At 43.3% G+C, this 22,285-nt stretch overlaps 1 protein-coding gene and 1 long non-coding RNA gene across 5 annotated transcripts in view; one reads left to right on the forward strand and one right to left on the reverse strand.

The window, feature by feature from the left end:
* Positions 1 to 22,285, reverse strand: part of ADAMTS17 (ADAM metallopeptidase with thrombospondin type 1 motif 17) — a 397,426-nt gene that overhangs the window by 278,455 nt on the left and 96,686 nt on the right. The gene's annotated exons all lie outside the window — the stretch shown is intronic.
* Positions 1,564 to 21,305, forward strand: LOC145530283 (uncharacterized). The gene is made up of 3 exons (XR_014071633.1): positions 1,564 to 1,772; positions 3,268 to 4,884; positions 20,173 to 21,305. It is a non-coding gene; the product is annotated as an uncharacterized LOC145530283 (long non-coding RNA).

The raw sequence follows: 22,285 nt of genomic DNA on the forward strand, positions 1-22,285 counted from the left end.
GGTTGTGTTCTGTGTGGGAACTTAAAGGTGCAAAAGAAGGGCCCCCATGCAGACGCTAAGATACAGAAAGTGTAAAGACCACACACTTCCACGTGCAGCCATGCACCTAGGCATGTGTATACATACATATGCACAGTCATGTTTTTATTCACCACAGTCAGTCTCTCCAGGCCAGGCCACAGGGCGCCTGCACAACGTGACCAGCAGGAAATCCCCTGTGACCACCCCTTTCTTGCCTTCCTTTGCTTTCCTTAGGCGATTGCAGCTCTTACAAAGAGTCTTTTAAAAGACCATCTCCAACATCCAGACACGACTTAATTGGCGTTTTTCATTAAATACTCTCTACCTAAAACAAGCTTAATGGTGAGAGAAAAAAGTTAGTTTACTCAAGTACACTCAGCCCTTCCATCTGCAATTAATTAAACCTGCAGATACAGAGCTTATGGATACAGAGGGCTGAGTTATACTGGGCCACTTTATATGAGGGACTTGGGCATCCACAGACTTTGGTATCCTCAGGGGTCCTGGAATTAATCCCATGGATACCAAGAAAAGACTGTATATACTTTTTAGCTTTCCCAGTAATCCTATTAGCTGAGAAATTCAAGCTGAATTTACGGGGAGCAAAGCCCTAACATTGATAGAATGTGACTTTCCTAACTCTCTTAAGGGAATGACCTATTTTTTTATTGTATGATAAAGAAGGTAGCACTTTCCCAAATAGTCTGAACCCCTAATTGCTAGGTACATGCATATTTTATTCCCCAAATTAAAATCTTTCATAAAACCTCTCAAAAAATCACAGGATGGTCAAGAACATAATTATAATCATAATTTCTGACAAACAGATGAATTTGTTGAAGACCTCAAGTTGTCTGATTTGGGACAACTAATATGTCATTAAATGTTAAGTCTTATCCTTTGCAAATGTCTCAGAAAAAACACAAAAGACATAGTGTGGATAAGCCTGAAACTGAAGCAGGGTGTACCATGCCCATGAGATGGGTATGAGGTAAGGATATGCGCACAACAGGACTTGTTTATTCAGTGGGGCAGTTTTCCCGGAAGGCAATCATGTGCAAGGACTTCCAACAAACAAGTTTGAAGCAAAACTGAATTGTGACTTCTGTAAGGTCTCAAGGAATAACAAAGTAAAGTAAAATGAACAAATAGGAAAGCCCCCAGAAACAAAGAAACTCGAGACTGACTGATAAAACTTTCGTATTTTTACCTCAAACATTTTCCAGCCTCATTCAGCGAACAGCACGTTTGACATCTCTCCAGTTGAAAACCAGAATGAAGCTTGACCAGCACCATGAAAACAGAGAAGATGAATGCTCACTCTGAAGGAAATCCACAAAGGCGTGTCCACAGTTCCGGCCATAGCACCAGGACTGGAATAAGCAAATGGTCCTCTAGGGTGACTACTGTAGAGGGGATAATGTACAGCCAGATGGATACATATTGATGTTTGCTTTCATACATAAAACTTGCTCTTACTTTCATGTCTGAGCCCTAAATTATGACGTTACATAGTTCAAAATTCTCTTCTTCACGTTCAGTGAATAAAAACCCAGCTGGGGCGGTGTTATGACACTGTAGCCCCAGCCTCCCTTACCTCTCACTGGTTCCCCAGCACTTTTTACATCTGTGGCCTCGTAGAGGGCTGGCCTGAAACAGACTTCTGAAGGAGATGCTGCTTCATTCCTGGACGCCCTCATCCTGTCAGTGAAGCTCCCTTCCTCCTTCACAGACGGACCTGCTGCATGGAGGTCAGTGGCCACGTCTATGAATAGTCCCCGGGTTCAGGCAGACCACTCAGGGAGCTCTGTGACAGTGCTCTGGGTCACACAGCAAGGGTCCTCCATCAAAGTTTGGGGACAGCTATGGGAAGGGACCATCAGGCCAGAGCAGCAGAGCCCCAGGACACCAACTGGGCTCAGAGCCCCTTGGCAGCCTCTCCCTGGCCTGCTGTGTGACATATTTCACAAGGTTGTGGAGTATTTCCATTTTCCTTTGTGTAGGATTATCACATCCCTCTCCCGGGGGAGGAAAAGGGAGGATTTTCCAGTAATTAAAAACTTTTATGAGGCCAAGGAAGGAAAAAGCTAAATCTCGATAATTAAAACTAAATTCATAAAACCTGAATTTGCTGTGTTTAGTCAATAAGTTGTGTCCAGCTCTTTTGTGACCCCATGGACGGTAGACCAGCAGTCTCCTCTGTCCATGGGATTTCCCAGTGAGAATACTGGAGTGGGTTGCCATTTCCTTCTTCAGGGGATCTTCCTGACCCAGGGATTGAACTCACATCTCTTGCACTGGCTGGCAGGTTTTTTTATCACTGAGTCATCAGGGAAGCCCTTGAATTAGGCTGTCAAATAAGCCTGACCATAGCTCAGCCCATAGCTGAGGGTAGGAGCAGGACAAACACCCCACATTCCTTGACCGTAATTAAATGTGCCTGGTCTTCAGTAACCTGTTGGTTATTTAGAAATATATTGCTTAATCTCCACGTATTTGTGGTTTTTACAGTTTTTTCCTATCATTGATATCTAGACTCTTAGCACTGTGGTCAGAAATAATGCTTGATATGATTTCAACTTTCTTAAATTATTTTGAGGTTTGATTTGTGACCCAATATGTGATCTATCCTGGAAAATGTTCGATGTGCACTTGAGAAGAAAGTGTATTCCTCTGCGTTTGCATGGAATGTCCTGAAGTTATCAATTAGGTCCATGGGGTATAATGTGTCATGTAAAGCTTGTGTTTCCTTATTAATCTTCTGTTTTGATGATTTGTCTATTGGTGTTAAGTGAAATGTTAAAGTTCCCTACTAATACTGTGTTACTGTTGATTTCCCCTTTTATGTCTGTTAGTGTTTGCCTTGTGTATTGAGGTGCTTCTATGTTAGGTACATAAATATTTACAATTATTATATCTTCTTCTTGGATTGATCTCTTGATCATTATGTAAGATCCTTCCTTATTTCTTCTGATGTTCTTTAAGTTCTATTTTGTCTGACATGAGAATTACTACTCTAGCTTTCTTTTGATGTCTATTTGCATAGAATATCTATGTGTCTCTAGGCCTAAAGTGAGTCTTTTGTGGACAGCACATATATGGGTCTTGTTTTTGTATCCATTGACCAGTCTCTGTTTTTTGGTTGGAGTTATTAACCCATTTACATTTACAGTATTACTGATACATATGTTCCTATTATACTGTATATATCCATTTATACTGACATATATGTTCCTATTGACCTAGCAGAAGCAGAAGATATTAAGAAGAGATGGCAAGAATACACAGAAGAACTATACAAAAAGATCTCAATGACCTAGATAACCACGATGATGTGATCACTCACCTAGAACCAGACATCCTGGTATGCGAAGTCAAATGGGCCTTAGGAAGCATCACTATGAACAGAGCTAGTGGAGGTGATGGAGTTCCAGTTGAGCAATTTCAAATTCTAAAAGATGACGCAATGAAAGTGCTGCACCCAATATGCCAGCAAATTTGGAAAACTCAGCGTAAGCCACAAGATTGGAAAAGGTCGGTTTTAATTCCAATCTCAAAGAAAGGCAATGCCAAAGAATGTGCAAACTACTGCATGATTGCACTCATCTCACATGCCAGCAAAGTAATACTCAAAATTCTCCAAGCCAGGCTTCAACAGTACATGAACCATGAACTTGCAAGTGTTCAAGCTAGATTAAGAAACGGCAGAGGAACCAGAGATCAAACTGCCAACACCTGCTGGATCATCAAAAAAGCAAGAGAGTTCCAGAAAAACATCTATTTCTGCTTTTAATGACATGCCAAAGCCTTTGACTGTGTGGATCACAACAAACTGTGGAAAATTCTTAAAGAGATGGGAATACCAGACCACCTTAACTGCCTCCTCAGAAACCTGTATGCGGGCCAAGAAACAACAGTTAGAATTGGACATGGAATGACAGACTGGTTCCAAATAGGAAAAGGAGTACGTCAAGGCTGTATATTGTCACTCTGTTTATTTAACTTATATGCAGAGTACATCATGCGAAATGCTGGGCTAGATGAAGCACAAGCTGGAATCAGATTGCAGGGAGAAACATCAATAACCTCACATATGCAGATGACACCACCCTTGTAGCAGAAAGTGAAGAAGAACCAAACAGCCTCTTGATGAAAGTCAAAGAGGAGAGTGAAAAAGGCTTAAAACTCAACATTCAAAAAAATGAAGATCATGGCATCCGGTCCCATCATTTCCTGGCAAATAGATGGGGAAACAATGAAAACAGTGACAGACTTTATTTTCTTGGGCTCCAAAATCACTGCAGATGGTGACTGTGCCATGAAATTAAAAGATGCTTGCTACTTGGAAGAAAGCTATGACCAACCTAGACAGCATATTAAAAAGCAGAGACGTTACTTTGCCAACAAATGTCCATCTAGTCAAAGCTATGGTTTTTCCAGTAGTCATGTATGGATGTGAGATTTGGACTAGAAAGAAAGCTGAGCACCGAAGAATTGATGCTTTTGAACTGTGGTGCTGGAGAAGACTCTTGAGAGTCCCTTGGACTGCAAGGAGATCCAGCCAGTCCATCCTAAAGGAAATCGGTCCTGAATATTCATTGGAAGGACTGATGCTGAAGCTGAAACTCCAATACTTTGGCCACCTGATGTGAAGAACTGATTCATTGGAAAAGACCCTGATGCTGGGAAGGACTGAAGGCAGGAGAGAAGGGACCAACAGAGGATGAGATGGTTGGATGGCATCATTGACTCAATGGACATGAGTTTGAGCAAGCTCTGAAAGTTGGTGATGGACAGGAAAGCCTATCATGCTGCAGTCCATGGGACTGCGAAGAGTCAGACATGACTGAGTGAACTGAACTGGTATTTCTATTGGCATTTTCTTAATTGTATTTGGTTTGTTTTTGTAGGTCTTTTCCTTCTCTTGTGTTTCCAGCCTATAGATGTCCCTTTAATATTTGCTGTACAGCTGGTTTGGTGGTGCTAAATGCTCTTAACTTTGGCTTGTCTGTAAAGTTTTTCATTTCTCCAACAATTTTGAATGATATCCTTGTTGGGTAGAGTAATCTTGGCTATAGATTTTTCCCTTTCAGTACTTTAAATATACCCTGCCATTCTCTTCTGGCCTGTAGAGTTTCTGCTGAAGGATCAGCTGTTAATTGTATGGGGCTTCTTTTGTATGTTACTTGTTGCTTTCTCTTGCTGCTTTTAATATTATTTCTTTGTGTTTAATCTGTTGGTTTGATTAGTATGTGTCTTGGTGTATTTCTCCTTCAGTTTATCCTTTATGAGGCTCTCTGCACTTCTTGGACTTGGCTATTTCCTTTCCCATATTAGGGAAATTTTCAACTATAATTTCTTCAAAAAATTTCTCAGATCCTTTCTTTTACTTTTCTTCTCTGGAACCCCTATTGAAGAAGGAATTCATAGGGCCTGGACTCCATCTTAGGCCTGTTGGTGCTCATCATGTTTGGCCACCTCTCTAATGGACTCTGAACTCTGTGCTTAGTGCCTGTGGAAACGACAATAGAAGGTTTTTTCTGTAACCTCGGGCTTATTGATTATTGACTGTTTGGAATGTAACCTCGGGCTTATTGATTATTGATTGTTTGAACACGTAACACATGAATGATAGGGTTATTGTGATTGTATTTACCTTTCCTTTGTTTATGTAAGTCACAAGGAAATTGGGTGGTGGGTACACATGGGGTATAAAAGATGTTCACAAATGCTGGTTGGGGTCCTTGGCTAAGAGGAGACTCTGCCTTGGGCCCGCCAGTATAATAAACTGCACTTCACAATCTGCATCGTCCTTCTGAGTGAGCTTGTTTCCCGGAATGCGTGGCTATAACATTTGGTGCATGGGCCGGGAAACTCCTCACTTTGAGGAGACAGGTCTCGTTTGAGGCCACCCCGAGGCTTTGTAGCTTGAATCTCCTAGGGGGGGAAGGCGCCTCGCCCCTCTGGAAGAACTTGGCCTTTCAACGCCCGGTTTCTTCGCTTTGGCAGGTAGTGAACAGCAGCAAGGGAACTGAGCGCTCAGGTGCGGAGGAACCCACCCAGTAGGGTGGAAGAGGGGGCCTGATCACCCCCCTGGGAGGGACCAGAAGGGAGACACATAGGAAAACTGGTTTAGGTTGGCGACAATAGCTACTTGGCACTCGGGTCGACGGCCGTGCCAGGGATAAAGAAAGGGAACTTAGGGTTTAAGAAAGCCAGTTAGGAGGTGTGTCCACGCCGTCTTAGGGAACATGCCGAACGGTCGCCACAGGGTTTTAAAAAGGAGATATTGAATTCCGTGTGCTCGTATTCTGCCCTCCCCCAGGAGGTACCCATCTGCTGTGTGACCCATCATCTCCCCTACCAGTGGAAACAGGTAGATTGGCTTCTCGGGAAGGCCCCGGGACAGGGAAATCCAGAGGTAAGAAAATGGGAGGAAGCGGATCTAAGGCCACTGTATTGGAGAATATGATTAAGAATTTTAAGAAAGGGTTCAATGGAGACTATGAAAAGAAAATGACACCAGGCCGGCTCCGTACCCTTTGTGAAGTCGAATGGCCTTCCATGGGATTTGGCTGGACACCAGAGGGAACTATGGACTTAAATCTCATAAAGGCAGTCTATGCTATAGTTACAGGAAAGCCTGGACACCCCGATCAGTTCCCCTACATAGACTCTTGGCTGGGAATAGCCCAAGACACCCCCAAATGGGCCCGTTTTTATGCTCATGGCGGGGAAGGAAAAATCTTGATGGCCCAAAAGGTAACCAAGGATGAGGAGGAAATTTTACAGGACCCTGAAAGAGATGAACTGCCCCCACCGCCGTATTGGATGATGGTCCTGCCAACTAGTATCACCGCGGCTGCTGGAGGCCCAACCGGAGGAACCAGCCCGAGACCAGTAAGCCTCCCGGACTCCTCAGCGGTCCCAACAGCTCCACAGGTTGTAGAGCCGCCCACTCGGCAGGCTCCAGCCTCAGCTGGAGGGACAATGAGCCCACCAGACTCTACCACCCCGGATGCTGCCTCTACGTTCCCTAAACTCTACCCTCCACTCCCGGTAAGTACTCCCAGACAAGGGGGAGGAACCACTGGAATTAAACAAAGGCTCCGTTCTGCCAAAGAGCCAGAGGGAAGAATAAGGCACAAGATTGCTAGATCAGTCTAGAAAAGAGGTAATTCTGAGGCTCCCCACGCCTAAGACTCGGCAACAAGTCAGGGAGTTCCTAGGAGCCACTGGATTCTGCAGGGTTTGGATTCCAAGGTATTCTCAAATAGCCCAACCCCTATTTGAGCTCCTGACAGGGCCTGAAGAAAAATCCAGTAAGTTGGACTGAGAAACAGCAAAAAGCTTTTGAGGAGCTAAGACTAGCAATCACCTCTGCCCCCGCCTTGGGATTGCCAGACCTCACCAAACCATTCACCTTATATGTGACCGAGAAAGATAAAACAGCCATGGGGGTTTTGACTCAAACCTTGGGAATGTGGGACAGGCCGATAGTTTACCTTTCAAAGCGACTTGATAACGTTGCCACCGGCTGGCCTAGCTGTCTGTGGGCAGTAGCCGCGGTCACCTTACTGGTACATGAAGCCACAAAATTAACTTTCGGTCAGGACCTGATCGTAAAGGTCCCACATGAAGTCAACACCCTCCTTTGAGGAGATCCCCACAAATGGCTGTCCAATTCCCAGATTATTCAATACCAGGGACTGCTATGTGAAAACCCCAACCTCCGTATCGAGCCTTGCCAGGGTTTAAACCCGGCAACGCTTCTCCCAACAGGAGAAGGTGGACCCACTCACGATTGCAAGGAAGTCTTAGAGGAGGTCTATGCTAGCCGTCCAGATCTCCGAGACAGGCCAATTTCAAATCCTGACTGGACTCTGTATACTGATGGCACCAGCCTGGTAAAGCTAGGACAGCGAATGTCAGGCTATGCTGTAGTCACAGAGAGGACTGTTATCGAGGCCAGCTCCTTACCACAACACTGGTCAGCCCAACAAGCTGAATTATGGGCCTTAGTCCGGGCACTGCAATTGTCAAAGGGTAAGAAGGTGAACGTCTACACCGACTCCCGGCATGCTTTTGCTACGCTCTGCGTACATGGGGTGCTACACCGGGAGAGAGGCCTTCTAACAGCCAATAGAAAGGACATTAAGAATAAGGAGGAGATCCTGACTCTGCTAGACGCTGGCTGGAGTCCCATGGAGGTAGCAGTCATGCACTGTCGTGGGCACCAGAAGGAAGACACCCCACAGGCTCGAGGGAATAGGCTGGCTGACGAGACCACCAGACGAGCAGCTGAGGACAAAAAAGAATCCGGGGAAATCCCCATGAGAACTTTTGTCCTAGCTGAGCTACCCGAGCTGGCCCTAGACTCCCCAACATACACTGAGGCTCAAAACCAACTAGCTGAAGCAGAGGGAGCCACCAAGACAGAAAAAGGATGGTGGGAACTACCGGAAGAACGGAATCCCAAAATTGCAATGCCTGCTCTCAGATTAACGCCGCTCCAGGGTGCAGACCAAAACCTCCAGGTATCCAATTAAAAGGTACTCTTCCTTTTAAACATCTGGAAGTGGACTTCACTGAGATGAAACCATATCGCCATTTTTGCTACCTGTTGATCCTGGTATGTACAATCTCGGGATGGGTGGAGGCCTTCCCCACCCGAACTGAGAGAGCATCAGAAGTAGCTCGGAGCCTGCTTAGGGAAATAGTTCCCCGATTTGGATTCCCCACCAGCATAGGATCAGATAATGGCCCAGCCTTCATATCAGATCTGATACAACAAGTAAGTAAAGCCATGAATATAAAATGGAAGTTACACACCGCCTACCGGCCTCAGAGCTCCGGAATGGTAGAACGAACTAACCGGACACTAAAGGAGACACTTTCTAAATGGATTATAGAAACTGACTATTCCTGGGTAGATTTACTTCCCATGGCCTTGCTCAAGCTCAGGATGACCCCACGGTCCCACGGCTACTCTCCCTATGAAATTGTGTATGGGAGGCCTCCTCTCATAATAAGACAGGTAACAACTGATATACTTCAGGTAAGGGGAGATGGGATATCACAGCAGATGGAACAACTAAGTAAGGTAATTAATCAAGTAACTAAGTTTGTGCAAGAAAGAATACCGTTCCCCTTGGGGGAGCAGATGCATGAGTTTATACCAGGGGACCAGGTATGGGTAAAAGACTGGAAACATGACTCACTGGCCCCCTGATGGAAAGGTCCTTAAACTGTTGTTTTAACCACCCCTACCGCAGTTAAAGTTGCAGGCATTGTCCCTTGGATCCATCACACCAGAGCGAAGAAGGCATACCACGCTGACCCGGAAGACGCCGAGTTGACCACCCAGAAAGACCCCACTGCCCACGGGAAACCAAGATCATTCTGAAGAGGAAGAAGAAAACGAGGTCCCAGACGAGCCCTCTCTAGGATGGAGCTGGGTAAACGACTCCTGCTACTCGGCCTCACCAACACAGTTCTGAACCTGACCACTGTTCCTGCACAGGACAACGTCTTCATCTCATGGGCACATTCCTACGTGGACTTCCACAACTCCTCCTGTTGGGTATGTGGGGCTATGCCCCTGTCAGTTATGGATGGACTCCCCTGGTGGGTGTCGCCACTTCGTTATGGAGACTTTATACCACTGTGCTCCTTCTTGAAACAACAAAAGGGAACTTTCCTTTCTCTCACCAATCATAACCTTTCTTTGCTCTCCTGGTGTAAAAAAAAAAGCCATCAATGGGCCAGGGACATAGGGTTACATTTAATATGAACACTAGTCTTATGGAGGTAACAAGAGCTTATACCTCATATATGAAAAAAAAAAAAGAGAAGGGCTCCCTTACAAGGGGGACAGGCCTCCTGGTACCTTGAGCAATACTACCAGGTCTGGGATGAATATTTCTGGATGACTCCTGAGAAAGGACAGTTGATTGCTCCCGCTACTATTTGCTGGGAACAAAAAAAAAACCACAAAGTTGGATTTGGAGACTGCCACCTAGACCCAAAAGAATTAAAATATATGGGTCATTTGTCTCCTGAACAATGTAAACAAATCATAGAAGTTACCTATCACCCCAATCAGTCAGTTCAGTGGCCCAGTTCTGACTGGAAATATAATCCTGGAATCCGTTGGGTAGCCCCCAACGGGACCCAGTGGCTCTGTGGGCTTAACTTATGGCCATGGTTACCAGTTGGCTGGGTAGGGTGTTACACACAGGGATTTGCTTTCACCCATGGCAGTATTAAGCCTAGCCTACACCAACCTCCAGTAAACCTGCCCTATCTGCACGCAAGATGGACAAGATCTGTGTTCCAATGGTATGACTATCTTGCTGCTTTGTTTGTACCCTCTGTAGGGACAACGGATGTCATGATTAAGGTGGAGGCCTTAACTAACTTCACTAAACAGGCCCTCTTAGATAGTACAAAAGCCATTCAAGCCTTGAACAAAAAACAAATTCAGATGAGGAAGGCAGTAATTCAAAATAGGATGGCATTAGACATACTCACAGCAGCCCAGGGAGGGACTTGTGCCATAATTAAAGTCGAATGTTGTGTATACATCCCTGACCTGTCTAAAAATGTATCTACTGCCTTGGAAGGTATGCAAAATCAAGTGAAAGCCATGTCTGATGAAAATATTCCCTTTTGGACTTCGGTCCTGTCCTGGGTAAAGGGAGATTGGTGGAAAACTATTGTTACTGTTGTCATAATAGTTCTAATCATACTGCTTTGTGGGCCCTGCTTCTTACAATGTCTTGTGAACTTTGTAACCCAGAGGTTGATAGCATTCTCTCAGGTGGGTGGCCAGAGGGCTAAAGAACAATATATCTCAATGAATGATGCTCATTTCGATAACTAGGAGCATCAAGAGGGGGGAATGAAGAAGGAATTCATAGGGCCTGGACTCCATCTTAGGCCTGTTGGTGCTCATCATGTTCGGCCACCTCTCTAATGGACTCTGAACTCTGTGCTTAGTGCCTGTGGAAACGACAATAGAAGGTTTTTTCTGTAACCTCGGGCTTATTGATTATTGACTGTTTGGAATGTAACCTCGGGCTTATTGATTATTGATTGTTTGAACACATAACACATGAATGATAGGGTTATTGTGATTGTATTTACCTTTCCTTTGTTTCTGTAAGTCACAAGGAAATTGGGTGGTGGATACACATGGGGTATAAAAGATTTTCACAAATGCTGGTCAGGGTCCTTGGCTAAGAGAGACTCTGCCTTGCGCCCGCCAGTATAATAAACTGCACTTCACTATCTGCATCGTCCTTTTGAGTGAGCTTGTTTCCTGGAATGCGTGGCTATAACACTATAATTTGAATGTTGGTACATTTAATATCATCCCAGAGGTCTCTGAGACTATCCTCAATTCTTTTTTCTTTATTCTGCTCTTCAGCAGTTTTTTCCACTATTCTATCTTCCAGCTCACGTATCCATCCTTCTGCCTCAGTTATTCTGTTACTGATTCCTTCCAGGGTATTTTTAATTTCAGTAATTGTGTTGCTTGTCTCTGCTTATTCTTTATTTCTTCTAGGTCTTTGTTAAGTGTGTTAACTGACTCTTGCATTTTCTCTGTTCTATTTTTGAGGTTTTAGGTCATCTTTACTACCATTACTCTGAATTCTTTTTCAAGTAGTTTGCCTATTTCTTCCTCGATTATTTGGTCTTGTGAGTTTTTACCTTGTTTCTTCATTTGCACAATATTTCTCTGTTTTTTTCACTTTAACTTACCGCGTTTTAGGTCCCCTCCCCCCAGGCTATAGGGTTGTAGTTCTTCTTCCTTTTGGTCTCTGCCCTCAGTGGGTGAGGTTGGTCCAGTGGTTTGTTTAGGCTTCATGTTGGGAGGGACTTGTGCCCACGTTCTGGTCAGAGGAGGTGAGTTTTTTCCCTCTGGTGGGCAGGGCTGTGTGAGGGGTGTCTGTGGGAAGCCTGTCTGCAGATGATTAGGTTTGTGTATTTATCTTGCTTGTTATTTGGGTGAGGTATCCTATACTGAGTGCTGCTGGCAGTTGGGTGATGCTGGGTCTTGGATACAGCTGGAGCATTTGTAGGAGTTATCACTAATTAATACTCCCTGGGGTCAGGGGTTTTCTGGAAATCTACTGTCCTGGATTCAGCACTCCCACCATAGAGGCTCAGGTCCAATCTCTGGCTGGGGAACTGAAATCCCACACACTGTTTGTTATGGCATTAAAGCTGATTAAAACAAACACGGTAAAACAAAAAACAAACATTAAAAAATTTCTAGAAACAAATGACAATGAAAACACGATGACTCAAAACCTACAGGATGCAACAAAAGCAGTTCTAAGAGGGAAGTTTATAGCAGTGTAATCCTATCTCAAGACACAAGAAAAACCATCAAATACACAACCTAACTTTACCCTAAAACAACAGGAAAAAGAACCAAAAAACCCCCAAAGCTAGTATGAGGAAAGAAATCATAAAGATCAGAACAGAAATAAACGAAAAAGAAGTGAAGGAGACAAAAGTAAAGATTAATAAAACTAAAAGCTGGTTGTTTAGGATAAATAAAATGGACAGATCATTAGCTAGACTCATCAAGAAAAAAAGGGAGAAGACTCAAATCAACAAAATTGGAAATGAAAAAGGAGAGATTACAACAGACAATGCAGAAATACAAGGAATCCTAAGAGACCATTATAAGCAGCTATATGCCAATAAAAAGACAACCTGGAAGAAATGGACGGGTTCTTAGAAAACTTTAACCTTCCAAGACTGAACCAGGAAGAAACAGAAATTATGAACAAGTCAATCATAAGCACTGAAATTGAAACTGCAATCAAAAATCTCTAAAAAAAAAACAAAAGCCTCAAAGCAGATAGCTTCAAGGTGAATTCTATCAAATGTTTAGAGACAAGCTAATGCCTGTTCTTCTCAAACTCTTCCAAAAAATGAAGGGGAAGGAACACTTCCAAACTTATTCTATGAGGTCACTATCACCCTGATACCAAAACCAGATAAAGACATCACAAAAAAAGAAACTTACAGGTCAATATCACTGATGAACATAGATGGAAAAATCCTCAATAAAATTCTAGCAAACAGAATCCAACAACACATTAAAAGAACCATACACCATGATCAAGTTAGGTTTGTCCAAGAGATGCAAGAATTCTTCAATATCTGCAAATCAATCAATGTGATACATCATTCAGTTCAGTTCAGTTGCTCAGTCGTGTCCGACTCTTTGCGATCCCATGAACCGCAGCACGTCAGGCCTCCCTGTCCATCACCAACTCCCTGAGTCCACCCAAAGCCATGTCCATCAAGTCGGTGATACCATCCAGCCATCTCATCCTCTGTTGGCCCCTTCTCCTCCTGCCCTCAATCTTTCCCAGCATCAGGGTCCTTTCCAATGAGTCAGCTCTTCACATCAGGGGGCCAAAGTATTGGAGTTTCAGCTTCAACATCAGTCCTTCCAATGAACACCCAGGACTGATCTTCTTTAGGATGGACTGGTTGGATCTCCTGGCAGTCCAAGGGACTCTCAAGAGTCTTCTCCAACACCACAGTTCAAAAGCATTCATTCTTCAGCACTCAGCTTTCTTTATAGTCCAACTCTCACATCCATACATGACCACTGGAAAAACCATAGCCTTGACTAGATGGACCTTTGTTGGCAAAGTAATGTCTCTGCTTTTTAATATGCTGTCTAAGCTGGTCATAACTTTCCTTCCAAGGAGTAAGCATCTTTTAATTTCATGGCTGCAGTCACCATCAGCAGCGATTTTGGGGCCCAAAAAAATAAAGTCAGCCACTGTTTCCACTGTTTCCCCATCTATCTGCCATGAAGTGATGGGACCAGATGCCATGATCTTAGTTCTCTGAATGTTGAGCTTTAAGCCAACTTTTTCACTCTCCTCTTTCACTTTCATCAAGAGGCTCTTTAGTTCTTCTTCACTTTCTGCCATAAGGGTGGTGTCATCTGCATATCTGAGGTTATTGATATTTCTCCCGGCAATCTTGATTCTAGCTTGTGCTTCCTCCAGCCCAGGGTTTCTCATGATGTACTCTGCATATAAGTTAAATCAACAGGGTGACAATATACAGCCTTGACTTACTCCTTTTCCTACGTTAACACATTTAAATAAAAGTCATATGATAATCACAATAGATGCAGAAAAAGCTTTTGACAAAATTCAGCACCCATTTATGATAAAAATTCTTCAGAATGGGCATAGATAAATACAACATAATAAAGGCCATATTTAATAAACTCACAACAAACATTATTTTCAAAGGTAAAAAACTGAAAGCATTTCCTCTAAGATCAGGAAAAAGACAAAATTGCCCACTCTCATCACTATTATCAACATAGTTTTGGAAGTTCTAGTCATGGCAATCAGAGAAGGAAAAGAAATAATAGGAATGCAGACTGGAAAAGAAGAAGTAAAACTCTCACCATTTTCAGATAACATGATACTATACAAAGAAAACCCTAAGGATACTATCAGAAAATTACTAGAGCTAATCAGTGAATTGCCATGGATAGAACCTTCACAGCAATGTTGAATAAAAACAGCAAGAAGCAATATTCTTCTCTTGTTCCTAGTTCTATGAGGAAAGGGTCCCCAGGAAAAGAGAACTGCTATCCACTCCAATATCCTTGCCTGGAGAATTCCATGGGCAAATGGGCATGGTGGGCTGCAGTCCATGGGATAGCAGGGGTTGGACACTACTGGGCGACTAAGCACACACACAATCAGTGAATTTAGTAAAGTCACAGGATACAAAATCAATGCACAGAAATCACTTGCATTCCTTTACATTAACAATGAAAAATCAGAAAGAAAATTAAGGAATCCATCCCATATACTACTGCAACAAAAAGTAAAAAAAATCAATGAATAAAATTACCTAGGCAGACAAAAGAGCTGTATACAGAAAACTAAAAGACACTGATGAACGAAATCAAAGATGACACAAACAGATGGAGAGATATATCATGTTTTTTGACTGGAAGAAACAAAACTGTGAAGATGACCATACTACTCAAAGTAATCTACAGATTCTATGCAATCCCTATCAAATTACCAATGGCATTTTTCACAGAACTAGAACAAAAAAAATTCACAATGTGTATGAAAACACAAAAGATGCTGAATATGCAAACAATCTTGAGAAAAAAGAAAAAAGTTGGAAAAATCAATCTTTCTGATTTCAGACTATATCACAAAGCTACAGTCAAAAAGACAGTATGGTACTGGCACAAAAACAGAAATATAGACAAATGGAATAAGATATAAAGGCCAGAGATAAACCCATGCACCTATGGGTACCTTATCTTTGACAAAGGAGGCAGGAATATACAATGGAGAAAAGATAGTCTCTTCAATAAGTGGTGCTGAGAAAACTGGACAGCTGTGTGTAAAAAATGAAATTAGAACACTTTGTAATACCACACACAAAAATAAATTCAAAATGGATTAAAGACCTAAATGCAAGACTAGAAACCATCAAAATCTTAGAGGAAAACATATGCAGGACACTCTTTGACATAAATCACAGCAAGATCCTGTGACCCACCACCCAGGGTACAGATAAAATAATATAAACAAAATAAACAAGTGGGACATAATTAAACTTAAAAGCTTTTGCACAGCAAAGGAAACTATCAGTTCAGTTCAGTCACTCAGTCGTGTCTGACTCTCTGCAATCCCATGGACTGAAGTATGCCAGGCTTCCCTGTCCATCACCAACTCCTGGAGCTTGCTCAAGCTCATGTCCATCGAGTCGGTGATGCCATCCAACCATCTCATCCTCTGTTGGCTCCTTCTCCTCCTGCCTTCAATCCTTCCCAACATCAGGGTCTTTTCCAATGAGTCAGTTCTTCGCATCAGGTGGCCAAAGTATTGGAGTTTCAGCTTCAGCATCAGTCCTTCCAATGAACATTGAGGACAGATTTCCTTTAGGATTGACTGGTTGGATCTCCTTGCAGTCCAAGGGACTCTCAAGTGTCTTTTCCAACAACGTTCAAAAACATTAATTGTTCGGTGCTCAGCTTTCTTTATGGTCCAAATCTCACATCCATACATGGCTACTGGAAAAACCATAGCTTTGACTAGACGGACCTTTGTTGGCAAAGTAATGTCTCTGCTTTTTAATATGCTGTTTTGGATGGTCATAGCTTTTCTTCCAAGTAGCAAGCATCTTTTAATTTCATGGCTAAAGTCACCACCTGCAGTGATTTTGGAGCCCAAGAAAAGAAAGTCTGTCACTATTTCCATTGTTTCCCCATTTATTTATCATGAAATGATGGGACCAAACACTATGATCTTCATTTTGTGAATGCTGAGTTTTAAACCAGCTTTTTCACTCTCTTCTTTCACTTTGATCAAGAGGCTCTTTAGTTCCTCTTCCCTTTCAGCCATAAGGGTGGTATCATCTGCATATCTGAGGTTATTGATATTTCTCCCTGCAGTCTTGATTCCAGCTTGTGCTTCATCCAACCCGTCTCTTTGCATGATGTACTCTGCATATAAGTTAAATAAGCAAAGTGAGTGAAGCTGTCCGACTCTGTGAGCCCATGGAATATAGTCCATGGAGTTCTCCAGGCCAGAATACTGGAGTGGGCAGCCTTTTCCTTCTCCAGGGGATCTTTCCAATACAGGGATCAAACCCAGGTGTCCCACATTGCAGGAAGATTCTTTATCATCTGAGCCACAGGAAAGCCCAAGAATACTGGAGTGGGTAGCCTATCCCTTCTCCAGCAGATCTCCCTGACCCAGGAATTAAGTCGGGGTCTTCTGCCATTGCAGGCGGATTCTTTACCAACTGAGCTATCAGGGAAGTCCAAAGTGAAAGTCACTCAGTTGTGTCCGACTCTTTGTGACCCAATAGACTGTACAGTCCATGGAATTTGGAATTCTAAGCAAATGGTGACAATATACAGCCTTGACATACTCCTTTTCCAATTTGGAACCAGTCCGTTGTTCCATGTCCGGATCTATCTGCTGCTTCTTGACCTGCATACAGATTTCTCAGGAGGCAGGTAAAGTTGTCTGGTATTCCCATCACCTTCTTCCAACAACACAAAGTACAACTCTATACATGGACATCACCAGATGGTCAATACCAAAATCAGAGTGATTCTGTTCTTTGCAGCCAAAGATGGATAAGCTCTATACAGTCAGAAAATACAAGACCAGGAGCTAACTGTGGCTCAGATTATGAACTCCTTATTGCAAAATTCAGACTTAAATTGAAGAAAGTAGGGAAAACCACTAGACCATTCAGGTACGACCTGAATCCCTTATGATTATACAGTGGACATAACAAATAGATTCAAGGGATTACATGTGATAGATAGAGTGCCTGAAGGACTATGGATGGAGGTTTGTAACATTGTACAGGAGGTGGTGATCAAAACCATCCCTAAGAAGTAGAAATGCAAAAAGGCAAAATGGTTGTCTGAGGAGGCCTTACATATAGCTGAGAAAAGGAGAGAAATGAAAAGCAAGGGAAAAAAGGGAAGATATATCTATCTGAGTGCAAAGTTCCAAACAATAGCAAGGAGAGATAAGAAAACCTTCCTAGGTGATCAATGCAAAGAATAGAGGGAAAGACTAGAGATCTTTTCAAGAAAATCAGAGATACCAAGGGGACATTTCATGCAGAGATGAGCACAATAAAGGACAGAAATGGTATGGACCTAACAGAAGCAGAAGATATTAAGAAGTGGCAAGAATACACAGAATTATTAAAAAAAAATATCTTCACAACCCAGATAACCACAATAGTGTGACCACTCACCTAGAGCCAGACATGCTGGAGTCAAGTGGACTTAAGGAAACATTGCTACGAACAAAGCTAGTGGAGGTGATGGAATTCCAGCTGAGCTAATTCAAATCCTAAAAAATGATGCTGTGAAAAGTGCTGCACTCATATGCCAGCAAATTTGGGAAACTCAGCAGTGGCCACAGGAGTGAAAAAGATCAGTTTTCATTCCAATCCCAAAGAATGGCAATGCCAAATAATGTTCAAACTCCCGCACAGTTGCACTCATCTGACACGCTAGTAAAGTAATGCTCAAAATTCTCCAATCTAGGCTTCAACAGTACATGAACCAAGAACTTCCAGATGTGCAAGCTGGATTTAGAAAAGGCAGAGGAACGAGAGACCAAATTGCCAACATCTGTTGGATTTAGCAAAATCAAGAGAATTTCAGAAAAACATCTATTTCTGCTTCATTGACTATGCCAAAGCCTTTGCCTGTGTGTATCACAATAAATTGTGGAAAATTCTTAAAGAAAACTATAAACAAGGTGCAAAGAGAACCCTCAGAATTGCAGAAAATAATAGCAAATGAAATAACTGACAAAGGATTAATTTACAAAATACACAAGCAGCTCATGCAACTCAATACCAGAAATATAAACAGCCCAATCAAAAAGTGGGCCAAAGACCTAAACAGACATTTTTCAAAAGAAGACATACAGATTACTAATAAACACATGAAAAGATGCTCAACATCACTCATTATTCAGTTCAGTTCAGTTCAGTCGCTCAGTCGTGTCCGACTCTTTGCGACCCCATGAATCGCAGCACGCCAGGCCTCCCTGTCCATCACCAACTCCCAGAGTTCACCCAAACCCATGTCCATTGAGTCAGTGATGCCATCCAGCCATCTCATCCTCTGTCATCCCCTCCTCCTCCTGCCCCAAATCCTTCCCAGCATCAGGGTCTTTTCCAATGAGTCAACTCTTCGCATGAGGTGGCCAAAGTATTGGAGTTTCAGCTTCAACATCAGTCCTTCCAATGAACACCTAGGACTGATCTCCTTTAGGATGGATTGGTTGGATCTCCTTGCAGTCCAAGGGACTCTCAAGAGTCTTCTCCAACACTACAGTTCAAAAGCATCAATTCTTCGGCGCTCAGCTTTCTTCACTGTCCAACTCTCACATCCATACATGACCACTGGAAAAACCATAGCCTTGACTAGACAGACCTTTGTTGGCAAAGTAATGTCTCTGCTTTTAAATATGCTATCTAGGTTGGTCATAACCTTCCTTCCAAGGAGTAAGCGTCTTTTAATTTCATGGCTGCAATCACCATCAGCAGTGAGAAATGCAAATCCAAACTACAATGAGATGTAACCTCACACCAGTCAGAATGGCCATCATCAAAAAGTCTACAAACAATAAATGCTGGGAGGGTGTGGAGAAAATCTTCTTGCACTGTTGGTGGGAATATAAATGGATACAGCCACTATGAAGGACAGTATGGAGATTCCTTAAAAATCTAGGAATTAAACTATTATATGAGCCAACAGTCCCACTACTGGGCCTATACCCTGAGAAAATAATAACTGAAAAAAATACATGTACCCCAGTGTTCACTGTGGCAGTATTTACAATATCTGGAACATAAAAGCAACCTAGATGGCCATCGACAGATAAATGGATAAAGAAGTTTTGGTACATATGTACAATGGAATATTACTCAGTTATAAAAAGGAACACATTTGAGTGAGTTCTAATGAACTGGATAAACCTTGAGCCTATGATTCAGAATGAAATGAGTCAGAAAGAGAAAAAAAAATATCATATACTAATGAATACATGAACTCTAGAAAGATGGTACTGATGAACGTATTTGCAAGGCAGCAGTGGAGATGCAGACTTAGAGAACAGACTTGTGGACACAGTAGGCAAAGGAGAGTGTGGGATAAATTGAAAGAGTACCATGGAAACATTTTTTACCATATGAAAAACAGATAGCCAGGCAGAATTTTCTATATGATACGATGAGCTCAAACTGGTGCTCTTTGACAACTTAAGAGTGGTGGGATGGACTGGGAGGCAGGAGAGAGGTTCAAGAGGGAGTGGACATAATTATACCTATGGCTGCTTCATACTGTTGTATGGCAAAAACCCACACATTATTGTAAAGCAATTATCCTCCAATTAAAAGTAGATCAATTTTTAAAAAAAGATGCATCTGGTCAGCCAGGCTGTGGAGAGATGTGGCTCATCATGCCTGGACCACAGAGAGGCCTGGGGGTCTCGGAGGAGGAGCGCAAAGGATCACCACGGCCTTCAGAGATCTCCCGCCTCCACGACCCTGCACTTCCGGCACCCTCTTCTCACCTAGGAGGCCTCAGCATCAGGATGTTGGCAGGCAAGCAGATCTTGGAGGATGAAGCAACTCAACAGAGGAACAGCCACAAGCCACAAAGGCAAGTCTGAAATATGCCCAGCAGGGACCCCAGTGAGGCGGCAGCTGCTTCTGCTAGAGAAGAAGCCTGCTTTCCCAGACCCTCCTGCCTCAAGAGCTGTCTTCAGCTCTCCTTGTGTGTGTCTCCCCCGAAGCTGGAGGTGAGTGGGACGCTGAGGTATCTTCCCTTCCCTCCCTCAGTAGCCTAACAGGGTGGGAGGGTCTACCTGGCGTGGTTATTTAAAAGTGTGTCCACTTGTCTGCTCAGCCAGGCTCCTGGCCAATGTGGGGCAGCTTGGTGCAGTCTAACCCCTGCAGCAGTCAGGCCTGCCTTAGACTCAGGGTCAGGGAGGCCCCTCACCTGTGTCAGCAGGAACCCTGCAATGTGCACAAAGGACATGTCAGTGGCTCGGGCTTCAGCCTTTACTGAAAGCTCAGACGTGCAGAGGACACTGTCATCCTTCGCTGTCACACCATCCTTCCTCGGTAAGGCACCCTCTCTGTAGACCCCCAGTACACTCACTCGTTGTGGACGTGCCTGTGTCTCCCCTGTGGAGGCCCGAAGGGCCAGAGCCCCCCTCGCCCCCACGCAGGTCAGGGTGGAGAGAGGGCGGGCCTCAGCAGTGGTGACAGGGTGGCTGCGGGGGCAGAGGGGGCCACTCCCCACGGCCCGGCCACCGACCTGTGCCCAGGCCTCGCCCTCGGGGCCCCCTCAGGCGCTAGCTGTGTTCCCACCTGGTTCTCTGGCCTCGGGGTCAGTCCCACTTCTGACAGACGCCCTTGCTGCCTGTTTCCACGGTCAGGAATCCTGTCCAATGAGCTGTGCTGAGCAGTGAGAGGGAGGTAATATTCATGGAGCCCCAAACTCCACTCAGTACCTCAGAGACTCTTCGAATGAATCATTCAAATTTAACTTCAAAGTTTAAACTATTTTTAAATTAAACTGTTAAAAAAACATGGATTTAAACATTTATAATAGTAGGTTACCTTTGGGGACATACCTCTGGAGGACTTGAAGGAAGCATGAGGGAACCTTCCAGGGGCTGAGAACATTCCCTGTCTTTTTATGAGTAGTGCTGTGAGAGTACAGGGATATGATTACACAACAATGCGGGTGTACTTAATGCCACTGAACTATCCACTACAAAGACGGTTAGGATGGGAAATTTTATGTTATACGTATGTTTTACCACAATTTTAAAAAAATACATTAAAACTGAACTCAAAACACTCCTTTAAAATTATTTCAGCAAATAAGAGATAAACTAAAAGACAAGTATAGGCATCAATGCTTTAAATCCTTCAAGATTTGTACTTTTGACTACCTGTAAGTTATATCCTAAATAAAGCAACAAAGCAAACAAAACCACTATTACATCCCAAATATAAAATGTTGATAAACCCCAAGCTTCGCCAGTTTCTCAGGGTACCAGATTATTCCATTTTCTAAAGAACTCTGGACACAGCCCCTCCTGCTACAGCTGGATTCTGAGATTTGAAGGCAGCTGCTCAAAATCTCCTAGCATTGGCAACCACATATCTATGTGATTCAGATTACTTTTCCGTTCTGTGGGATGCTGGGATGGCCAAATCATAGCGACAGATTGCAGATAAGGAGTAGCCAGGATTAGGGAAAGACGGGGAGGGAAAGGGTGACTCAGGGCCGGCCTGAGGGAGGTGGATGGACAAATTTACACGTGATAAAATGTCATGGAGCAACAGGTAAAAACAAACCCCAAAACGAATGAATGCAAAAATCAGTGAAACCTGAATAAGATCATGCCAATCAGTTTCCTGGTTTTGGAAATCCACTAAAGTTATGGAAGATGTCACTGTAAGACGCTGAATGATTGATAAGAGACTTTTCTGTACTATTTTGACAATTTAAAGAACTTCTATAATTATTTCAAAATATGAAGGTACAAAAATATAGAAGTAAACTGGATGAGACTGCTGTAAGACTTCCATAAGCCCAGTGTTCAAATTATTATTTTCATCGAATCACCCATTATTCCTACTGGCTAACTTGATATAAGTAAATTATGACGTA

This window comes from Giraffa tippelskirchi, chromosome 12, assembly GCF_054371585.1.
Source record: "Giraffa tippelskirchi isolate mGirTip1 chromosome 12, T2T-mGirTip1v1.2.pri, whole genome shotgun sequence".
Taxonomy (NCBI): Eukaryota; Metazoa; Chordata; class Mammalia; order Artiodactyla; family Giraffidae; genus Giraffa; species Giraffa tippelskirchi.